A 9,475-nucleotide genomic window follows, 5' to 3' on the forward strand; every position below is an offset into this window, starting at 1 on the left:
CACACAGGAAGAAAACAAAAGGTCATTCAGAAGACAAGAAAGAAAAGACCAAAATGGATGTCAGAAGAGACTCTGAAACTTGCTCTCCAGCATAGAGATGCTAAAGCTAATAGAAGAAAGAAGGTAAAAGAGTTGAACAGAAAATTTCAAAGGGCAGATGAGAGAGTCAGATATTATAATGACATGTGCAAAAAGAAAGACCTAGAGCTAGAAAACCAAAAGGGAAGAACATGCTCAGTGTTTCTCAAGTTGAGGGAAACTGAAGAAAAACTTCAAACCTGTACTTGCAATATTGCAAAGTATTGAATGGTGCCGAAAGCATCAAAAGAAGATGGAAGGAGCCCTCGGTGTGCTGCCCCACCAAGCAGGACTATCAGCCTGGCTCCCCTCCAAGGCCCCAGTGTGTTGGCAGGCTGCCTGAGGAGGCTGGAGGGAAGGGCTAGGCTGTCTGGCAGGCAGGTGATAATGCTGAACTTGTGCTCTGCATGCAGTCCAACATGGTCTTCTTCAGGTGCCTGTGGGATCCTGCCAGATGCCAGAAGTGAGTGGATTATTGCAGAGACTTAGAATATAAAACAGTGTAGACCTTGTGATTAGCAGTCTAGTGTTTGTCCTACAGCGCCACATGAGGACTCTGCATTTCGTTACACTATATTGAAAATTCACACTCGCTCTTGGTTTCGTCATTTCCAAAAACACTGTGGTCTTGGACAAGTTACTTCTCTCTTAGTCTCAGCTTCATTAGCTGTGAAATGAGTATAATATGAAGTATTTACAGGATTTAATTGTTGTTGTTGTTAAGTGCTGTTGGGTCGATTCTGACTCATAGCAACCCTGTATAGGGTTTCCAAGGAGTAGCTCTTGAGTTTGAACCACTGGCCTTGCAGTTCAAACCAACATTGTAGCCTAGTGTTTATCCTACACCACCATACCAGGACTCTTAAGATCTGTTGTTATTAGGTGCCATCGAGTCTGTACCAACTCATGGTGACCCTATGCACAACAGAACAAAACACTGCCTGATCCTGGACCACCCTCACAACTGTTGCAACGCTTGAGCCCATTGATGCTGCCACTCTGCCAATCCATCTCGTTGGAGGTCTTCCTCTTTTTCTCTGACCCTCCACTCTACCAAACATGATACCCTTCTTCAGTGACTGGTCCCTCCTGACAATATGTCTGAAGTATAAGAGACAAAGTTTGGCCATCCTTGCCTCCAAGGAGCACTCTGGCTGCACTTCTTCCAACATGGATCTGTTGGTTCTTTTGGCAGCCCATGGCACTCTCAATATTCTCCTCCAACACCATAACTCAAAAGCATCAATTCTTCTAGGGTCTTCCTTATTCACTGTCCAGCTTTCACATGCATATGAGGTTATTGAAAATACCATGGCTTGGGTCAGGCGCACCTTAGTCCTCAAGCTGACATCTTTGCTCTTCAACACTTTAAAGTGGTCTTGTACAGCAGATTTGCCTAATGCAATACGTCGTTTAATTTTTTTTCATGAATGTTGATAGTTGATCCAAGAAAAATGAAGACCTTGACAACTTCAATCTTTTTTCTGTTGATAAGAATGTTGTTTATTGATCCAATGGTGAGAAGTTTTGTTTACTTTACATTGAGATGCAATCTATACCAAAGGCTGTGATCTTTGATCTTCATCAGTAAATATTTTAAGTCCTCTTCACTTTCAGCAAGCAAGGTTGTATCATCTGCATATCACAGGTTGTTATTGAGTCTTCCTCTAATCCTGATGCCACGTTTTTCTTCATGTTTTCTTCATGAGAACCCAGCTTCTCGAATTACATGTTGAATAAGTATAGTGAAAGAATACAACCCTGTTTCACACCTTTCTTAATTAAGATCTGTAGAACCATACATTTTACAGAGGCATTAGAAAACTGGAGAATGATTTGGTTATTTTATTTATCAAAATTAATTAAAGCATATACTTGTAAGTCACTGGGAGACCCCTATAGGACAGTTCTTCAAAATAATTCTATACCAACAAAATCTGATCTAACCAGTCATCTGAACAACTCACACAGTAGACATAGAAAACAAATTAAAGAATCAAGTGAAAATGAAATCAGTACACTGAAACAGGAAAAAAAAAAAACTTCTGAAAAGGAACAAAAACATAAAGAAACAATAGCAATGCTCAGAACCTCAGTGCAGAAGACAGAGAGTGAGGAGCAGAATGAAGACATTTTAGTTTTAACTGTTGAAGAGAAGCAAAGCAAAGAATACCTAAAATCTTTATTTGAAATTTTGATTCTTTATGGGAAAACCAAATATACCTCTGAATAAGCATGAGGCTGATGAAATCCCAGAAGGTCTCTTTCCTCCTGATAATTTTCAAGCTCTGCTAGAGTGCCAGATAAATTCTCGGGATGAGGTTCTGTGAAAGCACTTTGAGACAACAGCAGTTAACATACTGTTCTGTTAAAAAAAAAACACAGCAGAAACAGATGATAAAGATCTGGGAGAGCTGCATTCAGAATGAAACTCTCAGGGACGTGATAGACTCCACTTCTTTCTTTTGCTTCATCATTGAAGACTTAATGGCTATAGCAGGGGAGGAGCACCTGCCCGCGTTGGGGAGGTTTGTCGATGAATCTCATAACTTTGAGAGAGGCATTTGTGGGTTTCCTGCCTTATGAAGGTGATGCAGAAGGTGGAGCTGTGAAATTTCACACTGCCATAACTGAGAAATGGGAACTAAACAGGGAGGACAGTCGTGACCAGGCTTATATTGTGTCCAGTGGATTTTCTTCCAAGATGAACGTTGTTGCTTGCAGACTTTTAGAGAAGTAGCCTCAAGTCATCTACTCACTCTGTTCTACCTGGGCCTTAAACATGTGGTTGGCACAACCAGTTCCCATTATGGTAGTATCTGTTGCAAGGGGGAATGATTGAGGACATTTGTTCTCTTTTCCATTGATCATCACAACTGCTTTTAGAACTTAACAATGTGATTTCTGTCCTTTTTCAGAACAATGAAGACAGAGATAATGAACTAATGGAAATTTGGCATTCTCAATGGAAGGCAGGCATGATGCTTTTGAAATTTTAGTGGACCTCCTGCAAGCACTTGTTTTATGTTTAGATGGTATAAATAATGACACAAATATTAGATGGAATAACTACATAATTGGCTAGGCATTTGTCCTGTATAGTTCAGTAACAGGTTTTGATTTAATCATTACCATTGTTGTTCTTAAAAATGTCTTCTTTTATAAGAGCCTTTGGAGAAAATCTCCAGGGTCAAATCTCTGATGTTTTCTTTGCAACCAGCAGCTTAACTGCAGTGCTACACTCACTAAATGAAAAGATGGAAAATATTGAAGTTTACCATGAATTTTGGTTTGAAGAAGCAACAAATTTGGCAAAAAAAACTAGATATTCAAATGGAACTCTCTGGAAAATTCACAGAGCTCAACAAGGTAACCTCTGAGAGTTAGTATAAAGAAGTCCTCAGTGTCCTAACGGTGGAGCGTATTATTCAGAAAGTTAAAGATATATTCTTAGAATAATACTAAAAACTTTTAAATGTTTATCTCTGGTACCTTCTGTCATGGGACAACCCAAATTTAATATGTCAGAGGAACACCATGCTGACATATGCAGAAGTGACTTACCCAATCCTGACATGCTGTAAGGCGAGCTTCATTGCTGAAGAATTATGTGGAAACACAGAGGAAAAGATATAAAGCTTCCATCCACCATTTATGAAGTCCTCCATCTGCCTGAATCAAGTTCTTTCCTAATGTTTATGCATTGCTGAAGGTCCTGTGTATACTTCTTATAATGAAGGTTGAGAATGAGAACTATGAAAATGTCTCAAAGTGTATCTAAGGAACACATTGACAGACCAAAGGTCAAGTAACTTGGCTTTGCTTAACATAAATTTTGATATAAAAAATGATCCGAATTTAATAATAGACACATACATCAAACTCTATACAACTAAGCCAGAGCTTCATACTGATAATTTAAAAGCCATTGAAAATAACTAAGACTGTTTGAAAATAAGTTTTTCCTTATGTATGACATTTGGAGGAAAAGCTGTAAGGTATATGCAGGCCACTCATACTGAATATCTTTAACTAGAAGACTCTGATTGAATGCCATTAATAATCTCCCTACTTAAATGGCCTCTCTTTGAACTCTCATGCTTTGAAGATATATCTGTTCTTCCAGGAGACAGCATGAAAGTGTCACATTTTGTTTCTCTGTGATCTCTGTTGTGGCACTCTGGAATTGTTTTCATTATGTCATTTTAGACATAACATATATTATCACTGTGGATCCAATTATCAGATATTAAGCTACAGTTCTTTTAAGAAATAAATTTTTAGAAGGTGTGGGAGGAAGGAATATAATTTAATGTAACAATGAATCTTAAGACTGATCTTTGATTTGTGGGAGTTTTAAGTATGTTAAAAATCTGTAGTGGACAGTTAAGGGAATTACCAGAGTAAGACAAACAAGCTCACCAAACAAGGATTTCAGTATGGATTTTGTTTTTATCAAAACAAACCTAAGGAACAAGTTAAAGTTTGAATGGAAAAGCTTACCATTGTTGTTCCACATTTGTTTGCTGCTGTTTACATTTCTTTGTTGAGCCTTGTTGTTAAGTGTGCTGTTAAGCCAGTTTCAACCCATAGCGACCCTGTATAGGGTTTCCAAGGAGCAGCTAGTAAGCTTCAACCACCCAACCTTGTGGTTCAAACTGATTTTACAGTCAAGTGCATTAACTCACAGCACCATGCCAGGATTCCTTATTGAGCCTTCATAAACCTTTTGGCAGGTATATGCTGAATACTTCTGTTTTGTGGTCAAGACAGAGTCAAAAGATATGAATGTTAACAACAGATATACTTGCTTTCTTCTTTTTCCATGACTTTATCTACTACCTCATCTTGATTTATAAAAAAAAAAAACTTAGAAAACCTACAAATTACTTGTTTTGAGGTTTATCTATGACTAATGCATAAAATATTTGAACTTTTGATGAAGAATATAAATTTTGTACAGCGTATTGCAATCTAAATTAAATGAGAATTTAGTTTGTTAAAAAAAAAAAAGATGTAAAAACATACAGAGTCACTGTACCAAAAAGAAATAGTCTGTGTTCAACCATTTCAAGAGGTAGCATATGTTTAAGAGCCAATGGTACTAAAGGAAGAAGTCCAAAGTACACTGAAAGAACTGGCAAAGAACTGGGTTTCAGGAACTGATGGTTTACAAATTGAAATCTTTCAACAAACTGATGCAGCACCAGAGGCACTCACTCATCTATGCCAAGAAACTTGGAAGACAGCTACCTGGCCAACTGATTGAAAGAGATCCATATTTGTGCCCATTCCAAAGAGTTTATCTAATGGAATGTGGAAATCATCAAACAATATCATTAATATCACATGCAAGTAAAATTTTGCTCACAATTACTCAAAAATAGACAGGGAACTTCCAGAGATTCAAACTGGATTCAAATGAAGATGTGGAACAAGGGATATCACTGCTGATGCCAGATGCATCTTGATTGAAAGCAGAGAATACCAGAAAGATTTTTACCTGTGCTTTATTGACTTTGCAAAGTCTTTCAACTATGTGGTTCATGACAAGGTATGGGTAACCATTTGCAAAAAAAATGGTTATTTCAGAACACATAATGGTGCTCATTAGGAACCTGTTCATAGAACAAGAGGCAGTCATTTGAACAGAACATGGGACATTGAATGGTTTAAATCAGGAAAGGTGCATGTTGCTGTTGTATTCTTTCGTCATATTATTTAATCTGTATGCTGAGCAAATAATACTTGAAACTGGGTTATATGAAGAAGAATGTGACATCAGGATTAGAGGAAGACTCATTAACAACCGGCAACATGCAGATGTTACAACCTTACTTGCTGAAAGCAAAGAGAACTTAAAGTACTTACTGATGAAGATTAAAGACTACAGCCTTCAGTATGGGTTGCACCTATAATATAAAGAAAACAAAAGTCCTCACAACTGGACCAATAAACAACATCCTTATCAACGGAGAAAAGATTTTGTTTTGTTACACTATCAACACTCATGTGGACAGTAATCAAGAAATCGAACGTGTTACACTAGGCAAAACTACTGCACAAGACCTCTTCAAAGTGTTAAGAACCAAGGTGTAAGTTTGAGGACTAAGGTGCTCCTGACCCAAGTCATGGTATTTTCAGTAATCTCTTCTGCATGTGAAAGTTGGACAATGAATAAGGAAGACCATATAAGAATTGATGCATTTGAGCTATGGTGTTGGAGAAGAATATTAAAAGTACCTTGGACTACCAAAAGAACAAACCAATCTGTGTTGAAAGAAATATAGTTAAAATGCTCTTTAGAAGCCCGGATGACTAGACTTCATCTCACATACTTCAGACATATTATCAGAAGAGACCAGTCTCTGGAGAAGGACATCATGCTTAGTAAAATGGAGGGTCAGTTCAACAATAGGAAGATCAAGGAAACAAAATTCAAATATATGGAAATTGAATAACACCATGCTGAAAAGTTACTGGGTAATAGAAAAAATGAAAAATGAAATAAAAAAACTTCCTTGACTTAAATGAGAATGAAAATACAACAGACGAAAACCTTTGGGACACAGCAAAAGCAGGGCTTAGAGGGCAATGTATAGTAAAAAATACACACATCCAAAAAGAAGAAAGAACCCAAATCAACACATTAATACAGCATCTCCAACAATTAGAAAAAGACCAGCAAAGTAAGCCTTCAGTCATCAGAAGAAAGAAATAATAAAGATTAGAGCAGAAATAAATGAATTAGAAAACAGAAAAACAATAAAAAGAATCAAGAAGACAATAAGTTGGTTCTTTGAAAGAATTAATAAAATTGAGAAACCATTGGCAAATCTAACAAAAGAAAAGAAGATGCAAATAACATGCATAAGAAGCAATGTGGGTGACATCACAATAGAACCAATGCAAATAAAAAAGATAACAACAGCATATTATAAAGAATTGTGGATTCCTGGTGTGATGCTGCAGGTTAATGCACTGGACTACAAGATTGACTTGAACCACAAGGTTGGCAGTTCAAGTTCACCAGCCACTCCTCAGAAACCCTATACAGGGTTGCTATGAGTCAGAACTGACTCAATGGCACTTAACAACAACAATAACAATGAAGAATTATACTCCAATAAATTAGAAAATCTACAAAAAATGGATACATTTTTAGAAAAATACAACCTACCTTAACAAAGAGTGAAGTAGAAAACTTGAACAGGACTGTAACAAAAGAAGAAATTGATTAGGTCATTAAAAAACTCACAACAACAAAAAAAAAATCCAGGTCCAGACAGCTCTACTGGTGAATTCTACCAAACATTCTGAGAAGAGCTGACACCAACTTCATTCAAACTATTCCAGAATTTAGAGAAGGATGGAAAACTCCCAAAAAAACATTTTATGAAGCAAGCATAACCCTTGTACCAAAAACATTATTCAAAAGAAAATTATAGACCAACGTTCCTCATGAATATAGATGCAAAAATGCTCAATAAAATCCTAGTCAATGGAACTCAACAACACATCAAAAAAATAATACATCATGATCAAGGGGGATTCATTCTAGGGATGAAAGATGGTTCAATATTACAAAAACAATCAATGTAGTTCACCATATAAATAAAACAAAGGAAAGGAATCACATGATCATATTGATTGATGCAGAAAAGGCTTTGAGAAAATTCAACATCCATTCCTGATTAAAAAAACACTCAACAAAGTAGGAATTGAAGGGAAATTTCTCAGCATAATTAAGAACACATATACAAATCAAACAACCAATGTTAGTCTCAATGGAAAGAAACTGAAAGCATTCTCTTTGTGAACAGGAACCAGATAAGGGTGCACTTTATCACCACTCCTATTCAACATTGTGTTGGTGTCTTGGCCAGCTATAAAGCAAGAAAGGGAAGTTACAGGCATCCAAATTGGCAAAGAAGTAAAACTCTATTTGCAGATGATATGATCCTATACATAGAACATCCCCAAAACTCAGCAAGAAAATTATTAAAACTCATTGAAAGATTCAGCAAAGTGGCAGGTTACAAGATGAATATATATAAATTTCAGTTAGATTCCTATACACTAATAAAGACAGCTCTGAAAAGGAAAACAATAGCATTTACAATTATATATAACCAAAGAAACAAAAGACCTATACAAAGAAAACTACAAAAACACTACTACAAGAAATCAAGAGACTTACAAAAATGGAAGAATATACCATGCTCCTGGATAGGAAAACTTAACATTGTGAAAATGCCAACACTACCCCAAGCAATCTATAGATATAATACAATCCCAATCCAATTCCAGCATCATTCTTTAAAGAGATGGAAAAACCGATCACTAACTTTATGTGGAAAGGAAAGATAAGCAAAGACCTCAGATAAGCAAAGCACTGCTTATGAAGAAGAACAAAGTTGGAGGCCTCTTATAGTCCCTGCTCTGAAATTTTATTACACAGCCACAGTGGTCAAAACAGTCTGATAAAATGAAAGGCACATAGATCAATGGAACAGAATTGAGAACCCAGAAGTAAATCCGTCCACATACAGTCATCTGATCTTTGGCAAAGGGCCAAAACACATTAAATGAAGAAGAGAGAGTATCTTCAATAAATGGTGCTGGCAAAATTGGAAATCCATTTGCAGAAGAATGAAACAAGACCCCTATCTCACACCATATACTAAAACAAACTCAATGTGGATTAAAGACCTAAATGTAAAATCTAGAACTATAAAGATCATCAATGAAAAAATAAGGAAGACAAACTTAGGGGCTCTAATACATGGCATAAATATACTGTCAAATATTAGGAAAAACACACAAACAGCAGAACACAAAAATAGATGACTGAAAGAAATCTCCTAAATATTAAACATTCATGTGCATAAAAAGGAGTCCTGGTGTGGTGCTGTGGGCTAATGTGCTGGACTGCAAAGTCGGTTTGAACCACAAGGTCTCTGGTTCAAGCTCACCAGCTGCTCCTTGGAAACCCTATACAGGGTCGCTATGGGTCAGAACCGACTCGACAGCACTTAACAACAACAACAAATGTGCATCAAAAGACTTCGCCAAATCTCCACTGAATAGTTTTCATCTTGTCTAGAAGGGTCTGCCTGTTGAAAGGAGATGGGGATAAGTTTTAAAAAATGACTTCACCAAAAGACTGAAAAGGGAGCTAACAGATTGGGAAAATTTTTTTACAATGACATATCAGACAAGGGACTAAAATTTGTTAAAAACGACACCACCTCCACAAGAAAAAGACAAACAACCCAAATTTTAAAAATGAGCACAGGACATGAACAGACACTTCATCAAGGAAGACATTCAGGTAGCCAATAAACATATGAAGAAATGTTCATGATCATTAGCTATTGGTGGTGGTGGTATGCCG

At 36.7% G+C, this 9,475-nt stretch overlaps 1 pseudogene; it reads left to right on the top strand.

Annotated features, from left to right (window-relative positions):
• The first annotated feature begins 485 nt into the window (after window positions 1–485).
• On the top strand, window positions 486–4,020 carry LOC102828671 (annotated as a pseudogene).
• The last annotated feature ends 5,455 nt before the right edge of the window (window positions 4,021–9,475 follow it).

The sequence above is a fragment of the Chrysochloris asiatica genome, unplaced genomic scaffold (genome assembly GCF_000296735.1).
Source record: "Chrysochloris asiatica unplaced genomic scaffold, ChrAsi1.0 scaffold00087, whole genome shotgun sequence".
Lineage (NCBI taxonomy): Eukaryota > Metazoa > Chordata > Mammalia > Afrosoricida > Chrysochloridae > Chrysochloris > Chrysochloris asiatica.